Here is a 7,164-nt window from a genome sequence, read left to right on the forward strand (position 1 = left end):
TGGAAAAGGTCAATTTTCATTCCAATCCCAAAGAAAGGCAATGCCAAAGAATGCTCAAACTACCACACAATTGCACTCATCTCACATGCTAGTAAAGTAATGCTCAAAATTCTCCAAGCCAGGCTTCAGCAATACGTGAACCATGAACTTCCAGATGTTCAAGCTGGTTTTAGAAAATGCAGAGGAACCAGAGACCAAATTGCCAACATCTGCTGGATCATGGGAAAAGCAAGAGAGTTCCAGAAAAACATCTATTTCTGCTTTATTGACTATGCCAAAGCCTTTGACTGTGTGGATCACAATAATTTGTGGGAAATTCTGAAAGAGATGGGAATACCAGACCACCTGACCTGCCTCTTGAGAAATTTGTATGCAGGTCAAGAAGCAACAGTTAGAACTGAATGTGGAACAACAGACTGGTTCCAAAGAGGAAAAGGAATACATCTAGGCTGTATATTGTCACCCTGCTTATTTACCTTCTATGCAGAGTACATCATGAGAGATGCTGGGCTGGAAGAAGCACAAGCTGGAATCAAGATTTCCAGGAGAAATATCAATAACCTCAGATATGCAGATGAAACCACCCTTATGGCAGAAAGTGAAGAGGCACTCAAAAGCCTCTTGATGAAGGTGAAAGAGGAGAGTGAAAAAGTTGGCTTAAAGCTCAACATTCAGAAAACGAAGGTCATGGCATCTGGTCCCATCATTCATGGGAAATAGATGGGAAAACAGTGTCAGAACTTTATTTTGGGGGGGCTCCAAAATCACTGCAGATGGTGACTGCAGCCATGAAATTAAAAGACACTTACTCCTTGGAAGGAAAGTTATGACCAACCTAGACAGCATATTCAAAAGCAGAGACATTACTTTGCCAGCAAAGGTCTGTCTAGTCAAGGCTATGGTTTTTCCTGTGGTCATGTATGGATGTGAGAGTTGGACTGTGAAGAAGGCTGAGTGCCAAAGAACTGATGCTTTTGAACTGTGGTGTTGGAGAAGACTCTTGAGAGTCCCTTGGACGGCAAGGAGATCCAACCAGTCAGTCCGTTCTGAAGGAGATCAGCCCTGGGATTTCTTTGGAAGGAATGATGCTAAAGCTGAAACTGCAGTACTTTGGCCACCTCATGTGAAGAGTTGACTCATTGGAAAAGACTCTGATGCTGGGAGGGATTGGGGGCAAGAGGAGAAGGGGATGACAGAGGATGAGATGGCTGGATGGCATCACTGACTTGATGGATGTGAGTCTGAGTGAACTCTGGGAGTTGGTGATGGACAGGGAGGCCAGGAGTGCTGCAATATATGGGGTCACAAAGAATTGGACACGACTGAGCGACTGAACTGAACTGATGCACTATATTTTATATTTATAATGTATATAATCTAAATTCTTGCCTAGCAGGAAACACTATCTGGTCTTCTAAACTTTTTAAGTTAATTTTTTGTGTTTTATTTCTACTTCTTTATTTAAAGTCAATGATAAAGACACAACTGTAAAATGCTTTTAAAAACACAAAAGATACATTTCACTAATAAAAAATAGGCAATGATCATGAAAATCTATCATTCACTTTGCCAAGGTCAACAAAATGAAAGACAATATGAAAAAGTCTCTTTCAAATACATCCTTAACAAAAAATTTCCCATGAATAGAAAACCATTATTTAAGAATATTTATGTTTACAAATCTGGACATCAGCTCTAAGAATGAAAGAGGGTAGGAGTACTAGATTTAAATATGTGGACACAAGGACCTCAAAATTAAACTTCTAAAACTAGCATTTAGTTTGAAATAAAGGAACATTATTAGCAAGTGACAGTTGTATGAAACTATTTTTTTTTCCCTTGCTAGAAATGAGATGTGGCAGCTTTCTTGACAGCTTGGTAATCATCTAAGAATAATTGTAGAAATTCCCCCAAACTTCGACCCCCAAATCTAAACCCTAGTCATGGGTATAAAATAAATATCTTCCTTGAAATTATCTTTCACATCATTAAAATGTCTTTACTTATTTGGACTACTTCATGCTTAGAATTGGAGAAGGCAATGGCGCCCCACTCCAGTACTCTTGCCTGGAAAATCCCATGGATGGAGGAGCCTGGTAGGCTGCAGTCCATGGGGTCACTAAGAGTCGGACACGACTGAGCGACTTCATTTTCACTTTTCACTTTCATGCATTGGAGAAGGAAATGGCAACCCACTCCAGTGTTCTTGCCTGGAGAATCCCAGGGACGGGGGAGCCTGGTGGGCTGCCATCTATGGGATCACACAGAGTCGGACATGACTGAAGTGACTTAGCAGCAGCAGTAGCAGCAGCATGCTTAGAATATTTCACACACTTGTTTTCAGATGTGTGGAATTACCAGACATGAAATTTTGAAACCATCTGTGTATTACAAACTGTTGGATCATTGCAGAGAGATGATAATCTTTTACTATATACTAATTGTATATCATTAAGCATATTTCATCAACTACTGTAACAGTGATGCTGGTGCTAATAAGTGGTACTCCCAAGTTTTTCTTCTTAAAAACATGAATAATCCATGTAACACTAAGTAGTAAATGTTTTATTGTCATACTTTCTTAATAAAGGATAACTGTTTTCTGGCCCAGTTTGGAGAAAAGAAACAAACTAACAATGCATTTGCTACCTGTTTTATTAGTGACAATCTACCACTAACTTTAAATGATAGTTAATGTAATGTTAAGTGAAAAAAATGAAAATCACTATATTCTATCAAAAGAGACAAAAAAGTGTATCGAATTATGTACAGTTTAAAAATAAAATAAAATTTAAAAAATAAAAAATAAAATAAAATAAAATTCAAAAAAAAAAAAGAGACAAAAAAGTGGAAAGAATTTTTAAATGAGTACAGCATAGATTCCAAAGATTACACTATGAGTCTGGATTTTCAAAGTGAAAGGCATCTATGGATAATTTCTGTGAATATTTCTTAGACTACATAAAGGAACTTCAGAGCAAATGTAGGCTCCTTAGCCCTAACTTGAAAAAGATAAATATGTAGATGAACCACAAGTTCTCTTTGCTAAAGTATACCTCTTGACCAAAGCCAGCTTTGGCCCAGCCCTGAGCTTTTCCCAAGAGAGTGGCAACCACTCATGCTTATTCACTCACTGTCTATACAATCAACAGTCACAGAGAACAATTTTTTTAAAGCCAAATATTTTACAGAGTGAACTATTGAAAAGAAAACCTAAATATACTCTCTTCTACAATTCCAAAGAGTAAAATAACTATTATTTTTAAATACTGAAAATGTAAAGGGTCCATATGAATGAAGAGTTGTAACAAGTATGTGCTTTTTACTTTACTGTTCATTTGATATGCTCTTAAAATCTCTATGATAAGCAGTTATCTGCCATAAGTCTTTGGGCAATAGATTCAAATGCAAGAATAGCAATACTATTGAATTCCATGAAACTTTCTTTAAGGTTAAATTGTATTATTATTACCCTCATATATTCATCTGTCAGAACTCAGTGACTGAAACAAAAGTAAGGGAAGTGGGACTACAAAATATTTCGTTTCCTTATTAGATAAGAATCAAGATTGCTGGGAGAAATATCAATAACCTCAGATATGCAAATGACATCACCCTTATGGCAGAAAGCAAAGAGGAATTAAAGAACCTCTTGATGAAAGTGAAAGAGAAGAGTGAAAAATCTGGCTTAAAACTCAACATTCAGAAGGATGAAGATCATGGTATCTGGTCCCATCACTTCATGGCAAATTAATGGGGAAGCAATGGAAACAGTGACAGACTTTATTTTCTTGGGCTCCAAAAATCATTGCAGATGGTGACTGCAGACATGAAATTAAAAGCCACTTATTCCTTGGAAGAAAAACTATGACCAATCTGGACAGCATATTGAAAAGCTGAGACATTGCTTTGGTGACAAACGTCTATCTAGTCAAAGCTATAGTTTTTCCAGTAGTCATGTATAGATGTGAGAGTTGGGCTATAAAGAAAGCTGAACACTGAAGAATTGATGCTTTTGAACTGTGGTGTTGGAGAATACTCTTGAGAGTCTCTTGGACTGCAAGGAGTTCCAACCAGTCCATCCTAAAGGAAATCAGTCCTGAATATTCATTGGAAGGACTGATGTTGAAGCTGAAACTCCAATACTTTGGCCACCTGATGCAAATAACTGACTCATTTGAAAAGACCCTGATGCTGGGAAAGATTGAAGGCAGGAGAAGAAGGGCATGACAGAGGATGAGATGGTTGGATGGCATCACCAACTCGATGGACATGAATTTGAGCACGCTCCATGAGTTGGTGATGAATAGCGAGGTCTGGTGTCCTGAATTCCATGGGGTCACAAAGAGTCGGACATCACTGAGGGACTGAACTGAAATTTTTAATGGAGGAAATGCAAACAACTGCAATTCAAACCAGATTATGTATGATTAATAGTTGTGCAACCTTATATAAAATTAAGTCTAACTCACTACTACAAACCTGTAAGGAATCAGAAGAGGATTTATATTACACAAAGTCTGGGCTTTTATTGCATTCAACTCTTAAAGTCATTATGAGTTAAAATAGCCATTTTCCCCAAGACTTAAACGGAAATATATTTTATAAAAGGTGTTCTTTTTAATCTCTGAATGCATAATTTAAAATACTAAAACAGATACTTTTTCTTCACTATAAATTCACTCTGATCAAAGGAAGAATTCTCTCTCTTAAACTCCTCACAAATGCCACATTCTAAAGACTAGAGGAATTATCAGTAGGCATTCTTTCCTTTCTGCTCTAAGCTATTTTTCTCTAAAATATGTCAAGTAAACTTTTAAAGATTCAGAGAAGTGGAGTTTCATAATTTTTTCTCTCAGTAAGTTCTGAGATGACTCTTTTAACTTCATTGTGGTCGTCTTCTTCCTTTTCTTTCTCTTCTATTTTTCTCACCCTCCTCACTTTCTAGATGCTGAGGAATAAGCTGATTACCGACAAATTCGTAAGCTTTAATTCTCTGTTTAACATTCTTTCTTTTGGTTGGAGCCCTTTAAGGAACCCCCTGGACCTATATCTCATTATGTATGAAATATATGTGTTCATTAATATAAATATGAGTGAGTGCTGTAGATTCTCGATAGCATTGATGGGTGGGCTGGGAGGAGTGCTCCATAAACTCTGATTGGCCAATATCTTCTTATTTGATTGCACAGGTAAGTGGAACAGATGCAACAAGGTTATTTTTACTTTTCCAAATGTATTTTACAGTGCTCATAACATGTGTTAACTGATCTACTACAGGCATGACTACAATGCCTCCTGGTTTTGGTAATACTTTCATGTAGTTCTCATAGTATTTCTGGACTCCACCTCCACAATAATCTTAAAAAACAGATGTTCATCGCAGCACTGTTTGTAATAGCCAGGACATGGAAGCAACCTAGATGTCCATCAGCAGATGAATGGATAAGAAAGCTATGGTACATATACACAATGGAGTATTACTCAGCCATTAAAAAGAATACATTTGAATCAGTTCTAATGAGGTGGATGAAACTGGAGCCTATTATACAGAGTGAAGTAAGCCAGAAGGAAAAACATAAATACAGTATACTAACGCATATATATGGAATTTAGAAAGATGGTAACAATAACCTGGTGTACGAGACAGCAAAAGAGACACTGATGTATAGAACAGTCTTATGGACTCTGTGGGAGAGGGAGAGGGTGGGAAGATTTGAGAGAATGACATTGAAACATGTAAAATATCATATAAGAAATGAGTTGCCAGTCCAGGTTCGATACACGATACTGGATGCTTGGGGCTGGTGCACTGGGACGACCCAGAGGGATGGTATGGGGAGGGAGGAGGGAGGAGGGTTCAGGATGGGGAACACATGTATACCTGTGGTGGATTCATTTTGATATTTGGCAAAACTAATACAATTATATAAAGTTTAAAAATAAAAAAAAATAAAAAAAAAACCAAAAACAGATGACCATCAGATGCTTTCCAGGGGCAATTACTAACCACAAATGCAGGTTTACAGAACTCAAATCCTAGCAGTGCTTCTCTTTATAGGTGCATGTAGGAATATCTTCATCTTGTGACAGACAAATGACTTAGTTCACAGAAGAAACTGTGGTAACTTGCTCATATAATTATTCTGATAAGCTGCTAGGAGATCAGGCTGACCTAGCCATGCCTTGCAACTTTCCTTTCGAAGGGATAATACAGGATTCTGCTGCTGCTGCTAAGTCGCTTCAGTCATGTCCGACTCTGTGCGACCCCATAGACGGCAGCCCACCAGGCTTCCCTGTCCCTGGGATTCTCCAGGCAAGAACACTGGAGTAGGTTGCCATTTCCTTCTCCAATACATGAAAGTGAAAGTGAAGGTGGTCAGTAGTGTCCGACTCTAGCGACCCCATGAACTGCAGCCCACCAGGCTCCTCCATCCATGGGATTTTCTAGGCAAAAGTACTGGAGTGGGGTGCCATTGCCTTTTCCGGAATTTAGAAGCTAATTATCAAAGCTATCACTATTTTTGATCAAGCTCTCCAGGTTTTCCTTGGCACATTTCATCACGTATAAATGAAGCTCAATCCCATAATTTGTTGCCCCAAATCTTTTCTACACAGGAGCCAGCTCATGTTTGAGAGACTGAATTTGTTTTCAACTAAAGTCATGGAATTTGTTTACTCTGAAAAATACTGCACTGCACTGCACTGCCGTGAGGCCATCAGTCGACCAGCCGCAAGGGGGCGAAGGTGGGACGCTAGGCTTGGTCGATCCGTGGCAGCCATCGCCTCTGCCATTGAAGGTTGATATTTTAATACTTCACTGGTAAAAAATGGGTCATGTGCATTCATGTTTTGAACCATATTCATCTTATTGACGTGTAATATCAAGAATAGGGTAAATTCAGATCAGAAAATGATAAATGAACATTTTTTAAAGCAATAGATAATGATAGTGTTCTTTAGAACACCCATTTGCTTTAGTGAGTAAAAAACCAAGTCTAAGAAAATTAAAAACCTACTAGAGCTCTATCTACAAATTGAAAAAAATTAAAAACATTTTAAAAAATTGAAAAAAAATTAAATCATAGTGTCTGTAATTAACGGACAACATCCCCTTATCAACCCCTCTGCAGCTGCTAGAGTTTCCCAGTCATAACTGACTAT

The 7,164-nt window shown here is 38.0% G+C and overlaps 1 pseudogene; it reads right to left on the bottom strand.

Annotated features, from left to right (window-relative positions):
* Positions 1 to 4,755: 4,755 nt before the first annotated feature.
* Positions 4,756 to 6,783, bottom strand: LOC133249147 (protein-L-isoaspartate O-methyltransferase domain-containing protein 1-like; annotated as a pseudogene).
* Between the last annotated feature and the right edge of the window lie 381 nt (positions 6,784 to 7,164).

The sequence above is a fragment of the Bos javanicus genome, chromosome 6 (genome assembly GCF_032452875.1).
Source record: "Bos javanicus breed banteng chromosome 6, ARS-OSU_banteng_1.0, whole genome shotgun sequence".
Taxonomy (NCBI): domain Eukaryota; kingdom Metazoa; phylum Chordata; class Mammalia; order Artiodactyla; family Bovidae; genus Bos; species Bos javanicus.